This window comes from Stegostoma tigrinum, chromosome 14 (assembly GCF_030684315.1).
Source record: "Stegostoma tigrinum isolate sSteTig4 chromosome 14, sSteTig4.hap1, whole genome shotgun sequence".
NCBI lineage: Eukaryota > Metazoa > Chordata > Chondrichthyes > Orectolobiformes > Stegostomatidae > Stegostoma > Stegostoma tigrinum.
This window is the reverse complement of record NC_081367.1, coordinates 74,816,038-74,835,477: the sequence shown is the minus strand read 5'-3', so window position 1 is coordinate 74,835,477 and position 19,440 is coordinate 74,816,038. Positions and strand designations below refer to the sequence as shown.

Here is a 19,440-nt window from a genome sequence, read left to right as displayed (position 1 = left end):
CCAGACCTGATGAGTTTTTCCAGCAAGTTTAGTTTTGCTCCTGATTACACTTAGTTCTGTTTCCTGTCTTAATGCCCTCATTTTGCTTGCTTATCTGACATCCATTTCAAGATAGGGAAAAATTTCCTCCAGTTAAATATGGGTAAGACTACGAAAGTTTATTTTTGGACCTTGCACTAAATGCTGTTTCCTACCTGTTAACTCCTTCCCTCCTGTCAACTGTCAAAGAGCTTAGATAATAAAATGTGAGGCTGGATGAACACAGCAGGCCCAGCAGCATCTCAGGAGCACAAAAGCTGACGTTTCGGGCCTAGACCCTTCATCAGCAAGCTTAAACTGGTTTCTTCAGTGTTAGTGACATTTTTATCTCGAGCTCCTATCTTACTCACAGCGTCAGAGAAGTTGTTTCAATTTAGTAACATTCCTTGTCTCAGCTCATCTGCTGTAGCCTTCATTGTGCTCTTGTTAATTCAAAATTTAACTACTTGAATACATTCCTGAATGATCTCCCATATTTTTCCCTTTTGGCAGTGTTTTGGATGACCAATAATTTAGAATGTATATTTCCTTTCTCCTGTCACTCTTCTGCTTGACCTGCATTGGTTCTTGATCAAGCAGCAGCTTGGGTTTAAAATTCTCACATTCATCACTTGAGAGAAATTTTTCTTGAATTTCAGAGGTAATTGAGCAAACTTCAGAATATTTACTCCACTTCAGACCTCTACTACCTAACCCTGGCAGCCTCCACCCTACGGATGACTTCCATTTCTTTTCCAGCATCATCAGGTTTCGTGTTTCTCGTCCTTCGTTGAAGTAACTTTTATTCTTTGTGTGGAGGAATTTTTAAGATGGATTTAGTTGCTGGGAGTCTGCTGCAAAGTTGTATAAAGACATGAAGTGGAAATTACACTTCTATAGTATGATGCCACAATAATGAAATGACATCATAAAGCATCTTCAGTTTTTCTTTCCTGGGTTGCAAAAGCTAGACTAATGGATGATGGGACTGTGGTAGGGTTTCGAGTATTGTCCCAATGGCTAATTAAAGATCATGGAGCAGGAATGGTGAACAGAATTCCATTCTTCGTTACGGTAATTGGGCAAAAATAGAAAATGTGTGCCTTAAACTGCACCAGGTTTGTATACAAAAATCTCAAATTACTAAGTATTTTTGTAGATACTAAAATATCTCTCTTTATGTACAATGGGTTTGGAAAAACCATTTGATTCTGTGCTTGTTTGCATATCCAATTGCATCTTGCTTTCATTGTCATAAAACTAGCGAGAGCTGTGTTCTCATTTCTATTTTTCGTGTGCTGTTTGTCACGTGATGTTTTCCTTTCCTGGCTAAATCCCTACAAAATGAAACCCATTGAAAGTAGGGAGAAGTGCAACAAATAAGGGGAGTGGTTTGAGCACATTTAACCAAGTTTCTAGTCCTTTGGTTTTTCATTCCGTTTGCTGCCATGAGTGCTATTGTGAATATTTTGTAGCTGTGAACTGTACTATACAATGACAAAACAATTATGATTGTTTTAAAGCTGCTTGTTTTTTGCCACCCTCATCTGAGGAGATAAATGATCTGAAAGAGAGAATTCTAAATGATCAGTTAAGTTAAAACACTGGACTACTTGTCCACCAAAAGATCACAAGCAGTATGGAATATACATAGCTCAGCAATCTCCACTATCCAGGGATCACTTCTAAGCTCAGCATTCCTGCCACACTCCTTTTCTATCTGTCTGTTTCTCTCTCCATCGAATCTGGGCATTGCTGGCCTTGCCAATTTATTGACTGGAGGGCTATTAAGAGTGAACCACATTGCTGTGTGGGTCTGGAATCACATGTCGGCCAGACCAGATAAGGATAGCAGTTTCCGTCCCTAAAGAAATTAGTGAATCGATAGGTGTGTTCAAAATTGTATGTGGTGAATATTAGACCTTCATTGTCCCTATGTTTGTTTAATTTTAAACATTCAGATTCCATCATCTGCTGCAGCAGGTTCTGAACCTGTGACTCAGAACATTACCTGAGTCTGTGGATTAATAATCTAGCAGAGTAGAAATCAAGAATCCTGCAGCCAATAATGCTCCTGTCTCCCTGGTACCCATACACCATCTACAAGACATGAATCAAGAATATGATGGAATACCTTTCACTGGCATGGATGAATGCTGCTTCCTAAACACTCAAGCATGATACCATCATAGACCAAGCAGACCACTTGTTTAGCACTCCATTTAACACATTAAATATTGCTCACTGCACTACTGATGCACAGTAGCAGCAGTGTGTATCATCCTGTCCAAGTCACGTCACTTTCTGGCTTAAAACTCTGGTGTAGTTTATTCAGTTTCTTTTATTTATTCATGGGAGGAGGACATCGCTAGGCAGCATTTATTGCCCATGCCTAATTGTCCAGAGGGCAATTCAGAGTCAGCCACATTGCTGTATGTCTGGAGTCACATGTAGGCCAGCTCAGGTAAGGATGGCAGTTTCCTTCCCTAAAGGCCATTAGTGAGCCAGATGGGTTTTTCCTGACAATTGACAGTGGATTTACAGTCCTTGGACCGTAATTCCAGATATTTACTGAATTCACATTACCCATATGCCACGGTGGCATTCAAACCCGGGTCCGCAGACCATTATCTGGGTCTCTGGATCAACAGTCCAGCGCTGTTGCCTCTCACCCTTAATTGGGTGAAATTCTGCAACACCTTTTCAACAGCAGTATAGGTATCCTTATACCCATGTACTGCAGCCATTCAAGAAGGCAACTTGCCAGTTAAAGATGAGCAACTAATGCTGGCTTGGCCAACTAATACCCGCATTGCATTAACAAATTGAGTTTCATTTGATTACTGGTTGTGGAATTTGTTTAGTTATCTAACATATCATTTGCACAGAATTAGTTTAATGAAATTACACTTGGCACCGTTGGGAGGGGAACATTGTAAGAAAGAAAAATGGTATTTGGCAACAAACTACATTTTTGGACATCATATCTAAAAAGACATGAGTGCATTTTACAAATGACCATTCTTATCTTTTTAATTGTGGTTTTTTTAATCTCTTGGACTAAACAAAGCGCAATACATGAGGTCAACATCAAATGTCATGTGAAACAAAATGTTGCATCTTGTCTAAAGATGTGCTGTGTGTTTTCAGGAATCTTAACATATTCGGTATGTGTATAGTGTATATATACACCCATAAGATGGCAGTCTCTCAGTTCACATTTGAATGCTCATACTAGAGATAGTGGATTCATCTCTTTGCAGCCTAAAGTTCATTTGTATCCATTTTGGCACAAAGGGGATAGAGATGTTCTATTTGTAAATATCAGGGGTTGCCCACCTGCATATGTAATGCTAAGGATTTACAAAGGGGGAATTTATTATTGTCATGTAAACAGTAAGACTTTACAGTTAAATCATTTATTCTGCTGACAATTTGGCGAAGTATTGGAGATGGAGGAATAAATTGAGATGTTTTCCATCTTTTGAAGCAGGATAGTTGTACTTCCTAGCTTTGTTTTTAATCCTAGTTTCCCAACAAAATTGGTCTTCTCACCAAACTCTGCTTTTTGATATACAAACTTAAGTCCAGAATGACCATTCACGATACAATTGCATGTTGCGCAACTAAATCTCACTTGTGGTTGTTCTCTATATGTTAACACTAATTAAAGAAAAAAATTTCTTTGCAGAACATCTGAGTTTGCTGCAAAATCTAAATTCAAGTTGAATCTAAGAAGGGTAGTTTTCTGCAATCAACTTTCAAACGGTAGGAACTTTCAAATGTGAATTGAGACTAGGGTACTTCCACTAATTACTAACATCATTTACATCATTTTATTAGTGACTAAATCACCAGCCACAAGTCCTTGATTTGTATGAAATACTAATCTCCAGTTCTAATGAGGCATGTTGTCAATTCTGTTCTGTTTGCTTTTTGTCTCTGTCTCTCTCTGCCACAAACAAGGACATTGTCTGCCTAAGATAACTTGGCAAAGTGTACAACTAAAACAGTGCTAACACTCCTGTTGCTGTACCTGAAAACTCTGGCAAACAATAATCAAAAGTTGTTTTCAAAGTTCCCACTTGAGGTTGTGTAATATTTCTTCTATGTTTAGTCCTTGCTAATAACTAATAAATGGCTGATAACTAGTTAACAGTCTCTTTTGCACTGCTCCTTTTCTTCCCACCCCAGTTAAAGTGAGTGAGTCGGGCACAGTGGAAAGGGATCTCATCTGTGTCCTGTTCAGCTTGAGCCTAATCTTCCACTTTATATTCATTTTCCCCAATGCATTCTATTAGCTTTCTTAATTATGTGTCACTCCGTGCTTTCAGCTATCTCAAATGTATTTGGAGGTTCTGGTGTTGGACTGGAGTGGACAAGGTCAGAAGTCACATGACAGCAGGTGATAGCCCAGGTTTATTCGAAATCATAAGCTTTCGCAGTGCTACTCCTTTGTCAGGAGAAGTGACAAAGAAGCAGTGCTGCACCTTACCAGAGTTGAGCTCCGAAAGCTTGTGATTTTGAATAAACCTGTTGGATTATAACCTGGTGTCATGACTTCTGACCTCCAATGTATGATCACTTCCATTGTGCAAATCTGCTTTAACTTGGTAGAAAAGGTCACAGTTGAAAAGGAAGTGATTTATCGGTAGACTTCAAATACTGGTGAAATTTGAAATTCACTTATTATTTTGGGGAAATGTTGTTGAAGTTCATGCCATTTTGAGAAATGCTCCAAAATTAGTTAATTTGAGACTGATTTTTCACTTTGCACAATGATGGCAAACAATGCCAAGAATCGGTAATTGCATTGTTTTGCAGCATATCATCTCTAATCAGTTGTGCAGAACATTGTCCTGTTGGTATACATGTTATGCTTTAACTTGAAAGAAACGTTCATTGAGCCTGTCATGCCAGTTTAAAAACCCTGTAAAACCTAGGGAGCATTTAATGAAGAAATTGTTGAAATGGTTATTTGAATTGGTCAAATATTTGACACTTCTCTTTGTCAACTAATTCTTGCTGAATTGTTATCACACATCAACTTTGGAGGAGCAGGAAATCTGACGTTTCGGGCATGGACCTGAAACCGATGCTGCCTGGCCTGCTGTGTTCCTCCAGCCCCACACCTTGTTATCTCTGACCCGAGCATTGGCAGTTCCGACTATCTCTGAACTATCTAACTTTGATTATACTTTTGTGTATTTGCTTGAAAGCACTGGTTTGGTTGAAAGATTTTTGTCATCAGAGACAGGTGACAAGATCAAAAACAGAAGTTGGTGACGGCGAGCACGAGGGGGCATAGCTTTAAATTGAGGGGTGAAAGATATAGGACAGATGTCAGAGGTAGTTTCTTTATTCAGAGAGTAGTAAGGGAATGGAACGCTTTGCCTGCAACGGTAGTAGATTCACCAACTTTAGGTACATTTAAGTCGTCATTGGACAAGCATATGGACGTACATGGAATAGTGTAGGTTAGATGGGCTTGAGATCGGTATGATGGGTCGGCACAACATCGAGGGCCGAAGGGCCTGTACTGTGCTGTTACGTTCTATGTAAAAGTTCAGGGAGTCTGGCAACATCTGTGAAGAAAATAAAAAGTTAACGTCTCTGGTCTGCTGACCCTTCCTCAGAACTGATGGTGGCTGGGATAACGTCAGTTTATGTGCACAAAATAGGGAGGATGGGTGGGGTAGGGAGTAAACAATAGGATAGACCCTAAAGAGAGAGAAGAACAGATGGACTGACAAAGGAGTTGATAATGATCTTGCTGGGAGGGTGAATAATTGTTCATGCGGACTGTTAGTGACTATCAACAGGGAGTGTGTAATGGCAGACTGTGGTAACAAGACCTGGTGTGTTGTGTCAGGGACTAAGACAGTGGAGAGTTTAGGCCATAAAATTATTGAACTCTATATCGAGTCCGGAGGGCTGCAGGGTTCCCAAGCGGAAAATGAGGTGGTGTTCTTCCAGCTTGGGTTGAGCTCCAGTGGAACACTGCAACAAGCCAGAGGCACAGATATTGATCAGGGAACAGGATGGTGCGTTAAAGTGGCAGGCAACAGGTGAGGACGAGATATTTGGTTTCCAAATGACATTTTAATTTGCTTGATTTTGTGGTACCATAGAAACTTTGCAGAAAACTCATTGTATTCAATGATTTTCAATAAACCTATTTATTGTGAATTTGGAATCCAAGCAGATGAGAATCTTGCCTATACTTAGCTTGCTGCACTCGACTTATTATTTTATGGGGCCAACATCCTCTCTTTTAATTCAACAAATTGCTTGTATCCTTCTTTCTGAAACATCGAAAAGCATGCATGGTCTAGAGTGTACTAGCATGCATGAAACATATCTTTACCATTTTGAAATGGCGGATCAGGGCTATGCCCTTGTCTGCAGTCACCTCTAATCAGCTGAGATTATTTGGAATGAAAGCGGAGTGGAACAAGGCTTTTTGTTTTACTGAAATCCAGTTGGAAAAGTTACATCAATCCAGGTAAAATGATCTTAACTGTTAGCAGACTATAATGTGCAAGGATTAAAATTGTGATCAGAGATGATGGGAATTGCAGATGCTGGAGAATCCAAGATAACAAAGTGTGGAGCTGGACGAACACAACAGGCCAAGCAGCATCTTAGGAGCACAAAAGCTGACGTTTCGGGCCTCGACCCTTCATCAGAAACCTCGTGAAATCTGATGAAGGGTCTAGGCCCGAAACGTCAGCTTTTGTGGACCTAAGATGCTGCTTGGCCTGTTGTGTTCGTCCAGCTCCACACTTTGTCTATAATGTGCAAGGACTGTTTGCCTGAGAGATGTCTGCAGATGCATGGAAGGAAATAGAATGACAACCATTGGTCTAAAATACTTGAACTAAAATTCATGCAGTTTCTTTACTGTTTCCTTCAGAGTGGGTGTGCATTGCTGCAGCCTTATCTTGCATGACTGCAAGACGAGACATTTGGATTTTACAAGTGGAAGTTGAACTGATCAGCATGATTTCTCATGCATAGGAATGGTGTATTGTTCAACAGCCATTGATCAACCTTACACTTATTGAATCAAGAATTCAGATATCTTGTGATGCAGCATCCTGTGCAAGATTATAAGGACTTGTACTTCAAATTAATCTTTAAATTTCAAAATGCCTCTTAAAATTTTAGATTTGTACTAAATTTTAGATTAGTGAATGTTTTGGTTACACTGATCATTTTGCTCCTCAGCGAGCCTGTCTCACTGGGAATTCCCACAATTTGTCAGAACCTTCTGGTTGAAAGCTGCTAAAGTTCAAGGTTGTCATTTGGACGAAACATTCACTGGAGCAAAAATTTTGTTCCATTAGCTTCTGATAGTTACTTATTGATATCAGCTTCCAATGTTATATTAATTTATTGAAAGTTAACATGGCTAATACAGTCATGGTGACACAGAATTAATATTGACAGATGCAAAGTTGCTGTTTACAAAAGTTTAATTCTGTACTTGTCACATGAAGGCTTTTGAGTGCAGAGAAGTCTTGATTATTAAACAGTTATTTAACATACCACATTACCTGTCTTTTTCTGCGCTCATGTTGAAGATTATAGTTGTTTGAAGATAACTATCATTTTGGTGCACTCGTTGCAGAAACTGGGGCAGGTTTCATTGGTTTTCAGACACAGCAAGAAAAACTTGGAAATCATATTACACAGGTCATTTGGCCTATTGCTACTGCTTTGGCAGCTTTTATGTACCAATCTGATGTTTGTGCCACTTAACTAGTACCCAGTTCTCCGCACAACTGTTCCTGTTGCTTTTAAGAATATCTAAGTGCCTTGACCATAGTGCAGTGAAAAATTGGATCTAAAATGTTCAGATTAAATTAGCAGTTTTAGTGCCCAAGAGGTTGACTGCATCTATTCAGTTATTTTAACTATGCTGAGATTTGAAGGTCTCCTAACCAAGCAACTCAACATGAATTAGAGATGTACAGTGCCAAAACAGATCTTTTGGTCCAACTTATTCATGTTGACCAGCTATCTGATATTAATCTAGCCCCATTTCCCTCTGAGCACTTCTTATTCATATACCCATTCAGATGCCTTCCAAATATTGTAATTGTACTAGCCTCCTCCACTTACTCTAGCAGTTCGTTCCAGATGTGCACCTCTCTCTCCGTGAAAAAGTTCTCCCTTTATGTCCCTTGTATGTCTTTCCTGTCTCATCTTAAACCTGTGCCAACTAGGTTTGGACTCCCTTTCTTTGGGAAAAACACCTTTAGCTATTCGCCGTATCCATGCCACTCATGATTTTATAAACACTTCATGTTTTCAGGGTTATAATTTCCTTTTTTCATGTGACTGCTTGCCTCTTTTAGAACACAAACATACAGCACCAGAACAGACCCATTGGCGTATAATATTGTGCTGAACGTGATGCCAAATTAAATTAATCCCTTCTGTGTACCTTTTGGTCGATGTTTCCCCTATTCTTTGCATAATCATGTGCTTATCTAAAACTCTCTTAAACGCCCCTATTAAATCTCTCTTGCATCACCCTGGCAGTGGGTTCCAGACTCCTACCACTTGTGTGGTTTTTTTGTTAAAAAAGAACTTGCCCTCACATTGCCTTTGAATTTGCCCCTGCTCACCTTGAATGCATTATTAGTATTAGAAGTTTCAACTCCAGGGGAGAAAAGACTCTGACCGTCAACCCTATATGCATCTCATAATTTTATAGACATCTGTTAAGTCTTGCCTCAGCCTCTGCTGCTAGTGAAAATGACCCATGTTCCATTAGCCTTTTGTTTTATTGCTCATACCCTTTAATCCAGGTAGGACCCTGGAAACAAAGTGTGGAGGTGGATGAACACAGCAGGCCAAGCAGCATCTCAGGAGCACAAAAGCTGACATTTCAGGCCTAGACCCTTCATCAGAGAGGGGAATGGGGAGAGGGAACTGGAATAAATAGGGAGAGGGGGGAGGCGGACCGAAGATGGAGAGAAAAGAAGATAGGTGGAGAGGCGAGTATAGGTGGGGAGGGGATAGGTCAGTCCAGGGAAGACAGACAGATCAAGGAGGCGGGATGAGGTGGTAGGTAGGAAATGGAGGTGTGGCTTGAAGTGGGAGGAAGGGATGGGTGAGAGGAAGAACAGGTTAGGGAAGCAGAGCCAGGCTGGGCTGGTTTTGGAATGCAGTTGGGGGAGGGGACGAGCTGGGCTGGTTGTGTGATGCAGTGGGGGGAGAGGCAGAACTGGGCTGGTTTTGGGATGCAGTGGGTGAAGGGGAGATTTTGAAGCTTGTGAAGTCCACATTGATACCATTGGGCTGCAGGGTTCCCAAGCGGAATGAGTTGCTGTTCCTGCAACCTTCGGGTGGCATCATTGTGGCACTGCAGGAGGCCCAGGATGGACATGTCCTCTAAAGAATGGGAGGGGGAGTGGAAATGGTTTGCGACTGGGAGGTGCAGTTGTTTATTGTGAACCAAGCGGAGGTGTTCTGCAAAGCGGTCCCCAAGCCTCCGCTTGGTTTCCCCAATGTAGAGGAAGCCACACCGGGTACAATGGATACAGTATACCACATTGGCAGATGTGCAGGTGAACATGTGCTTGATATGGAAGGTCATCTTGGGGCCTGGGATACGGGTGAGAGAGGAGGTATGGGGGCAAGTGTAGTGCTTCCTGCGGTTGCAGGGGAAGGTGCTGGGTGTGGTGGGGTTGGAGGGGAGTGTGGAGCGGACAAGGGAGTCGCGGAGAGAGTGGTCTCTCCGGAAGGCAGACGAGGGTGGGGATGGAAAAATGGTTTGGGTGGTGGGGTCGGATTGTAGTTGACGGAAGTGTTTCCTGGTATTTCCTGGTGTTCAGATGCGTACATGCTTATTCAAAGTGAAGGAGCTGGTTTCTATTTGCAACACAATGATAAATGTTTGGGCCAAGAGGGGTGGATTCAAGTCCCACTACCCCAGAGGTGTGTAATAATAACATTTCCGAACAAGTCGATTAGAAAATTTTTAGGACCTTGTGACGTAGTGCCTCTACTTTTTGACATAGGCGGCCTGGGTTCAAGTTTCATCTGGTCTATGTGTCTGAACACATTAATAATAAAAATATCAAGAATTATTTGCTCTTTAACATTGGTGTTGCAAAAACCTGAAGGTGCCTCTTTTGGGGTGAAAGTGTCTTTGTTTAAGCTTTGGACAACTGTTTAAATTGTCAGATGGTCGAATGTGAAAAGCATACATGGTGTTGGATAACAAATTGGGTTAGCTCATCTAATTGCAGCTGAAATATCTGTGGTTCATTTGAAGAGAGTGCATTGTGTTCTATCTTTGAATAGAGAAATGACACTTAACTTTAAATGCCACCCCAATGGTAGCCAGAAACAATAGTGTAATGTTTCCTATCGGCTGCTGTATCATAGTTGAGCATGTGCCCTATCCCGCAGTTGCGAGCGGTGTACTAAAGATTAAGTTGTTGCACCTTCAGCTGTTAAAAGATATTTGCAAGATGCTTCAGCACAACCATTGCTGCTACCGGGTTATTTATTGTACTGACTATAAATGATATTGTTGTGGAGATGTGTGGGTCTATTGGAGTCGACTGCAGATAACAAGATGTTGAGCTGGATGAACACGGCAGGCCAGGCAGCATCAGAGGAGCCGGAAGGTTGATGTTTCGGCGGTCTAGGCCCGAATCGTCAGCCTTCCGGCTCCTCTGATGCTGCCTGGCCTGCTGTGTTCATCCAACTCTGTTTCCCGAACATGTGCAGTTCCTGCTATTTCTGGAGTAGACTGCAGTTTGTTTTGTAGACTGTGAACCAATATAACAGTCAAGGACATCAGAAGGCAAAGTACGCAGATGAAATTTGTAATAAACAGAAAATAGTGGTAATGTTCAGGCCAGGCTGCATCTGAGAGACTGTAGAATCAACTTTAGGGTTGATGATCTGACGGCAGAAGGAAACCATTTTTATTCAGCAGCTTGTGTCCTGTGCTTGAGTTCAAGTACAAATTTTTTGTATGCTTGGTGACAATTGGATTGTATGATTTGCATCAGTTATTATTTGACCAAGTCTCTTCATATGTTGAGCACAGGTTGTGTAAAATGGTAATGTTACTGAACTAGATATCTAGAAACCCAAGATGATATGGGGATAAGAGTTCAAATCCCACCCCCAGCCAGCTGATAGGGTTAGAATTGATTTCAAAATCTGGAATTGAAGTCTAGCCTCATTCATAATGCCTATAATAACTGTACTTTGTTACAGAAACCCATATTCTTGCAGAATGAGGAAATCTGCCCAGGCTGGCCTGTATGTGATTTCAGACCCACATCAATGCGATTGACTCATAACTGCACTCTGAAATACCCATAAGTCTCTCTCTAGACGGGTCAAGCGTGTAGTTTACAATGGGCAACGCATACTGGTGTTGCCAGCAAACATTCTGTGCTTTTAAGAAAAAGTACAAAGCATTTTACATGTGTTGCCCAAGCAAGTGTGTGCGAGTGTTCACCTGATCTAATATGGTAAGGTATTAGACTATAGCCAGTTAGAGGTATGAAAGAACATCAGAATGTTTTGGGGAAGTATTTCAGATGCACCTTTCAAGCGGTAGTTACTCTTGTAATCAAAAAGTGTGTGCTGAGCTATTTGACTAAAAGGTGGTCACCCCTGCAGTTGGTTTTGACTTTTATCCCATTGACATGCACTCTGGTTGCAGACATGGGCAGGAACTAAGGATTTTGCCATTTCCAACTGTGATCAGTTTGTTTAGCTGTAACCTTATTTGCTAGTGAGGGGCTCTTGTGCACAATGGTAATATCCCTGTGTCTGAGCCAGGAGGCCCAGATCAAAGTCCTATCTGCTCCGAAATGTTTCCTAACAGGTTGATTTTAAAAAAAATCTTTTTTGGTTTGTGCAGCATGAACTGAATTGAACTTGGCACCTTCAGTTTTCTGTGCCTTAGTGCTGGACTTTTCTGTTAATCATAAGGAATTGTAAGTGTTTATAGGGTGGTGCTTTCCATAACTCAATTACACCATTATTAGAATAGCAAACAGATTTAAAACTATTAGAAACTTCTACTTGCATGCCTTTTTATTTGTGCCATTCAAAGTAGTAACATTGAAACAAACATGTTTATAGCTGCCAGTGACCATGTATCCAAATCCATTAAACTATTAAGCTAAATTTGATTCCATGTGAGATATTACAGTCTGAGACTATTCATTTCATCCAAGTTTTATGTTTTATCAAGTTGGAGTCTCCATTCTCTTCATTACAAATTAGAAAAGTCTAGGGGAACTGGGCAACAGCAAATAACATTGTAATTATTCAGACATTTAGGGAGGTAAGGACTTAGTTGGGATTGTCAGAATGGCTTTGAGCGTGGGAAATCATGTCTCTCGAACTTTTTGAAAGGGGGTCCAATAAAGTAGATATGGGCACTGCAGTATATGTTCCCTTAGGACAAGGTCTTTGACAAGGCACTGCTTTGGATTGTTTGGTCAGGTTAAATCACATGGGATCCAGGGAGAGATGGCCAATTGGCTTCACGGTAGAAGACAGAGGATAGTGGTAGAGGCAACAAAAACAAAGTTGCTGGAAAAGCTTAACCAGTCGAGCAGCTTCTGTGAAGAAAAAAAATCAGTTAACGTCTCTGGCCCAGTGACCCTTCCTTTGGGTCTCTGCAGTTTCACGGTCGTGGTAGAGGGTTTTTTCCAAACTGGAGACCTGTTACCAGCAGTGTACCATACAGGGATCAGTGCCAAGTCCACTGTTGTTTGTCATTTATATAAATGATTTGGATGAGAATTTAGGACGTATAGTTAGTAAGTTTGCAAGTGACACCAAGAATGGTGATTATAGTGGACAGTGAAGAATGTAATCTGGGAATACTGTGATGATTAGATTAGATTACCTACAGTGTGGAAACAGTCCCTTTGGCCCAACGAGCCCACACACCCCGAACACTATGGGCATTTTAGCATGGCCGATCCACCTAACCTGCACATCTTTGGACTGTGGGAGGAAACCAGAGCACCCGGAGGAAACCTACACAGACACTCGGAGAATGTGCAAACCCCACACAGACAGTTGCCTGAGGCTGGAATCGAACCCGGGTCCCTGGTGCTGCAAGGCTGCAGTGCTAACCACTGGGCCACTGTGCTGCCCATCTTGATCCAACTGGGCTAGTGGTTTGCGGAATGGCAGATGGAGTCTAATTTAGATAAATGCAAGGTCTGGCATTTTGGTAGGTTAAACCAGGGTAGGACTTGCATAGTCAATGGTAGGGCCTAGGGAGTGTTATAGAACAACGATCTAGGGGTGCAGGTTCATAGCACCGTGAAAGGGGAGTTGGAGTTAGAGTTAGACAGGTGGCGAAGGAGGCTTTTGGCATGCTTACTTTCGTTGGCCAGAGCGTTGAGTACTGGAGTTGGGACGTCTTGTTGCAGCTGTAAAGCTACCTTTGGCACACTGCATGTAATTCTGCTCGCCCTACTGTAGAAAGGATATTATTCACTCTTTCTAGTTTACTAGGATGCTCCCTGCACTGGAAGGCTTGTGTTAGAAGGAGAAGCTTGATTGGCTTTTGCTTTTTACCCTGCAGCGTAGGTGACTGAGAGGGTGACATAGATGTTTATAAAATCATATGAGGCATTGGTAAGGTAGATAGCCAATAGCTTTCCCCATGGTAGGAGAGTCTAAAACTAAAGGGTGTAGCTTTAAGGTGAGAGGGGAGAGATACAGAAGGGTAGAGATAGGTGATTGTTTTCAGAGGGTGGTGACTGTCTGGAACAGACTGCCAGAGGTAGTGGTGGAAGTGAGTACAATTTTGTCATTTAAGAAACAGTTAGTCAAGTACATGGATGTGGTAGGTATGGCGGGATATGTCCCAAGCGCAGGCAATTAGGACGAGTTTAATTGTGAAAACCGGACAGCATGGACTTGTTGGTCCAAATGGTCTGTTTTCATGCTGTAAACCCCTATGTCACTTTGGAAAATGTGCTGAACTCACTAGGTTTGTTTGTTTGGAAAAACTAGTTTGTATTACCAGAGAAGAACTCTAGTAATTCAGACCATTTCAACTGTTATTAGATCCCTGGCTCTTTTATAATAAGACCATTGCTTCTCAATGCAGATTAAACTTGGCTAAACATGAACTGCTAGACCTAGTAGAAAAAAAATTACAGGTGATGAGCTAGATCTAATCCTGTATAAATTTCCTTGTGACAGCTAGAATAGGCAAAAGTGAAGAAGTTTTATCCCATCTGTAAAACTGGTAATTGGTTTAATTTAGTGGAAAAGAATAATTTAAAATTTAAAGCCCAACTGAAAGCCACTAGAAACACAAAGGTGTAATCTTACGCAATTCCGTGAGAAATCTTGCAGAAAGCACCATTTCTTTAATTTCTGGCATCAAAGATCTATCACTTTGTTTATATGCTGTCCAGTTTCCATCAAAAATTACTTCCTTGATGGTGATAGTCTGAAAGATGAAGATTTGACATCTCTAAATATTTCCGTGGGAGATATGTTTGAAATGGATGCAAAAGGCATGTTGTAAATGTCTTCAGGAAGATTTATCTTCATTTTCTATGAGGATCTTTCAAAGCAAATGAGTAGATTTTTCCAAGAAGTACTGATTGGGAACTTCAGTAGAAAAATTGAACTTTCAGATGATGGAGAGCCTTCACTGTAGAGACTGTTGCATTGTCAGATAAATATTTAATACAGAATATGGTGCTATTGGACAGGGCAGTGGCATTAATCTTTGTTAGTTCTTTATCTGAGCAAGCGAAGACCTGATGGACTGAATGGATGATTATGTTTATAAATTTCTGAACCCGCTGGCTCATAAGGATCTGGCCTAACTAAAAGAAAACGTTTACATCTTTGGATCTACTTCAGTCTTCCAGGATATGATAATCCAAACTTGGTTCCTTTGTTCTTTCTCTGTTCTGATAGGTCATTGGTCTGAAGCTTTAATAAATATTTCTCACCATCTCTCCACAACTGCAGGTTGACCTGAGTTGTGTTGTTGTTTTTTTTCAGTCTTTTGTTCCTTTTCAGATCTCCAATGTATAGTTTTCTTCTTTTGCTATTTTCCTCTGTGATTGGAGAATTGTTGCCTGCGAGACTAAGTTGGTATTAAAGGAAACTGAATTTATTCAGGCTCACTAATAGAGGTCTTTATGCCAACAGTGAGTGTGCACTTTTTTTAATGTGTCTTGTATGCTAAAACCTTAACTACATCACAGTCATTTATTTACAATGGGTTTATTGATCTACGTCAGGCCATTTCACTGTTACTGCAGTGTATAATGGTAAAATTAAGATGGAAAGTACAGAAGAAAAATAACAATATCCCAGTAGCTCCTCATTCATCTTAATGTAGTTTATCTGTTTGAGCCAGAGATTTTACGAATCCAGTGGCGGTATTCTGCACTTAGATTACCTTCATCTGAGTTGAGGATGTGCACAATGGAACTAGTCTACATGTAGTTTTGAAGGATTGACATTTAATTACAGAGCTGGCTATGCCTTCAGCTTCACCAAAGCTAAATAAAGTTTGATTCTAAAAATGTTAATGCATTAACTTGGCATTAATCTGGAAAGGACTCTTGTGGAAATTGATAAGACATCTCATTTTAGTCTGACTTTTCAGATTGAATCTTTTTAATGCTGTGTTTCTTTGCTTATGAAATCTTGTGATATCTGATTAGAACTTGATTTTGGAGTTCTAAAGTTCAACCAGACACTGACTTTTTGTCTGCCGTCAGTGGTGCAATTTTGCATTAAAGATACCAGTTTTTTTTTGTGTTGAACTTGCCAATTTTTTTCAAAATGTATCAAGGAGCTTTTGGAACCGGAGAAATAGGAGTGGAAGGCCAGAAGTCATGTGACCCCTTTTATCTTGCTGTGTGGTTCAGTATTACTGTATTATGCTTGATGTTGAGTTTCTTTCCCGCTCTTTGCTCATATCACTTAATTCCCTGAGACCCAAAATCTCTTATTGGCCTTCAGTATATTTAATATGATACATTGACAACTCTCAAAATTCCAAAGATTCATAATTATTTAAATGAAATTTCTCCTCATCTCAGTCGTAAATCACTTTGCCATTATTATGATCTTGACAGAGACCAGTAACCTGTTTATTTTACTTTTTGGAAATACAAAATCCAGGAATTTACTAAAAGAATTAAGTTATATATTTGCTGTTGGTTTAAAACAATTCTGCTCAAAAATCAAAGAACTTGATTAGCTGTTTTCCTCTTCAGTTGTTAAGTTAAAGATTTTAGAAGTACACTGAATAGTTATCGATCCTCTGATCATCTTAACTCCAATTTCCCTCTGTCCTCGTTTTACTTGCTTCCTCAAATCAAATCTCTATTTTTGACCCTCATCAGAAAGGAGATGGTTAACCGCTTGCCTGAGTACTGTTTCAAAGACTGGTATGCAAATTGAGATTTTTGAGCTTTCTGGTAAGGTTATCCTTGAATTTCTTCCAACCTCCCCATGGTTGTAGACTCCCAATTCAGTGCAGGCATATGCCTCTGAAGTCTAGCCGCCTTGGGTCTGAGCTCTCCTTGTTCCAATGTGTTTTAATCCTGGAGACTTGTAGCAAGAAACTCTGTCCCAGAAGTCCAACTCCTTGATAATATGAGGACAATGGAAACACAGGTTTAAACCATTTTGATAAGTGCGCAAAATTTCATTTGAATTCTAGTCAAATACAGTGATCTCTGCATCAGTATGTTCCAAATAAAACTACTTGAAGAGCGAGGTACAGGAATTTACTGATTGCTGTATTTAACTTGTTTATTTAGGTATTCACTATGAAACAGGCTGCATGGCCACATGATCACGAACAGGAAAATTCTCTTTAGGAAATCATTTTCCAGAGAAACTATTCCCTAACCAGGCTGTTACCTAAACAACATGTAGCATTTTCCCCAAATGTGAATGGACAGCAGAATATCTTGAAGCTATACCACCTTGTTTTAGGCTTCCCTGCCAGAGAAATCAGTATTAAAGCAAGTTGTCAAGCTGTTTAACAATATCAACTGTTTCCATGAAATTACTTCTAATTGTTCTAAGCTCCAGAGAGCTCCAATTACTGAGCCTCTTAGCGTACTACACTGTTGTTATCTCAGGACCAATTCAGTGAATCTATTGATGTATTGCCTTGAATGTGGATATCTTTTGTCTTTAAATATAGAGAATAAAACTGCACGCAGTATTCCAGATGTAGCCTCATTACAACCTGTTCAATTGAATCATACTTTTGTTTTTGTACTCTCTTGCTGTGCAATAACTATCAAAATGTGATTTGTTTTCCTAAATTGCTTGCTGTACTTCTGTTAAATGTTTCATGTATGTGCACATCCAAGTCTTTCTGAACATCAACTTTTCAGTTTCCTTTCTTTCCCTTTTTAAAGGTATTTTATTTTTCTTTGAAACTAAAGTAAATAACTTATCTCCCCTATAAATTATACCCCTCATCAACTGAACTGTATCTCTCAGCAGCCCTTTCTCTCCACTGTACAGCTTGCATTCCCATCTGTCTTGTCAGAACTTGGATACATTTTCTGTTCCTTCATCCAGTTCATTAATATAGTTTGTAAATAGCTGAGGCATCAACAGCGATCATTGTGGCACTCTGCAGCCTGCCAACTTGAAAGTACCCCATTTATCCTCGCTTTCTGTTGCCTCTATGTTAACAAATGATCATGTATGCTAACCTAATAGCGTCAACCCCACAGACATTACCTTGGGTGTTAACCTTGTACGGCGCCTTACTAAATGCCTTTCAAAAGTCCAAATTTTGTCTCCTGATTCCTTTTTAATCTTCTCTAATGGCTGCATCCTTAAAATTACTACTACAAGCTATTGACTTGTTCTAATCCTGTATCTAACTCTGATATCCCATTTATTAATGTTGTTGTGCTCCTAGCTAATGGTAATTCTGGGCAAGCCAGATGCCAGAATGACACCTGGCTTCACTGGCCATAACTTATTAATTTTTTTTCTTTTGTCTGTGGAGTTTGGTCGCTTTAAATTTTCACAAGAGGCTGCTGGTTGTTAAAAGGTATCTAATTTTATTATAACATTTTCTCGGCTGGCATGGCTGTTAAGTGTCCTTTGAATAAATGTCTGTGCATTCTCTTGATGCTACCTTTTCTTAGTCAGTCACATGACATGGAAACCGATCCTTTGGTTCGGTCTATGCTGACTATGTTCCCAAATTAAATTTGTCCTATTTGCTTGCATTTGGCCCATGTCACTTTAACCCTTTTCCTGTTTGTGTATTTATCCAAATGTCTGCTAAATTTTGTACCTGTACTTGCATCTACCATTTCATCTGGCAACTTGTTCCATGTGTGAACTACCTCTGTGGAAAAAGTTGCCTCTCAGGTCCTTTTTTTAAGTCTTTCTCTTCTCACCTTAAGATTATATCTTCTAGTTTTGGACTCCCTTCTCGAGGGGGAAAAACCTTTGTACTTCACCTTATCTATGCCCCACATGATTTCACCTCTCAACCTCCAACACTCCAGTGAAAACATCCCAGCCTGTCCAGCCTCCCACTATAACTCAACCCTCCAGTCGTGACAACGTCCTGGTAAATCTTGTCTGCACCCTTTTTCAGTTTAATAATATTTCTCCTGTAACATGGCACCCTGAACTGTACACAGTTCTCCAAAAGTGACCTCACCAATTTCCTGTACAACTGCAACTTGACATCCCAACTGATATATTCAGTGCTTTGAGCAGTGGAGGCAAGCGTGCCAAATGATGACTTCGCTATCCTGCCTACCTGTGATGCAACTTTTAAGGAACTATGTACCTGTTTGACAACAGGCCCCAGAGTCCTGCCATTAACTGCCCATACCAAAATGCAACATCTAACAGTTAACTAAGTTAAACTCCATCTGCTACTCCTCGACCCATTGGCCCAGTTGATGAAGATCTTGTACTGTTTGATGACCTTCTGTGCCTACTGTATCATCACTTTGCAAACTTAACATGCCTCTATATTCTCATTGAAATTGTTTGTATAAGTAACAAATGACAGTGGACTCAACACTGATTGCTGTGTAACAATGCTGGTCACAGGCTTCCAGTCCAAAAAGACAGCCTTCCACCATCACTGTGTCTCTTACCATCAAGCCAATTTTGTCTCCAATTGGCAAGCTGTTTCTGTATCCTATGGAATCTAACTTTACTAACCTATCTTACATGCAGAACCTTGTCAATACCTTGCAATGTAAACCACTCTGGCCTCCTCTATCTATTGGTTATGCCCTCAAAAAAACTCAAATCAAGTTTGAGAGACAGTCATGCTGACTATCCCTAATCAGTCCTTGCCCCTCAAAATGCACATAAATGCTGTCTCTCTGAATCCCTGAGCAACCTACCCACCATTGACATCAG

General features: G+C 40.4%; 1 protein-coding gene across 13 annotated transcripts in view; it reads left to right on the top strand.

Moving 5' to 3' along the window:
- trip12 (thyroid hormone receptor interactor 12) overlaps window positions 1-19,440 on the top strand; it is a 212,129-nt gene that overhangs the window by 47,699 nt on the left and 144,990 nt on the right. For 3 of the 13 annotated variants that reach the window (XM_059651238.1, XM_048542110.2, XM_048542109.2), the window contains exon 3: window positions 3,710-3,786. The exons of the other annotated variants lie outside the window; for them this stretch is intronic. The gene's annotated coding sequence lies outside the window, so the exon portion shown is untranslated. The remainder of the gene's footprint in view (window positions 1-3,709; window positions 3,787-19,440) is intronic. 13 annotated transcript variants of the gene reach the window in all.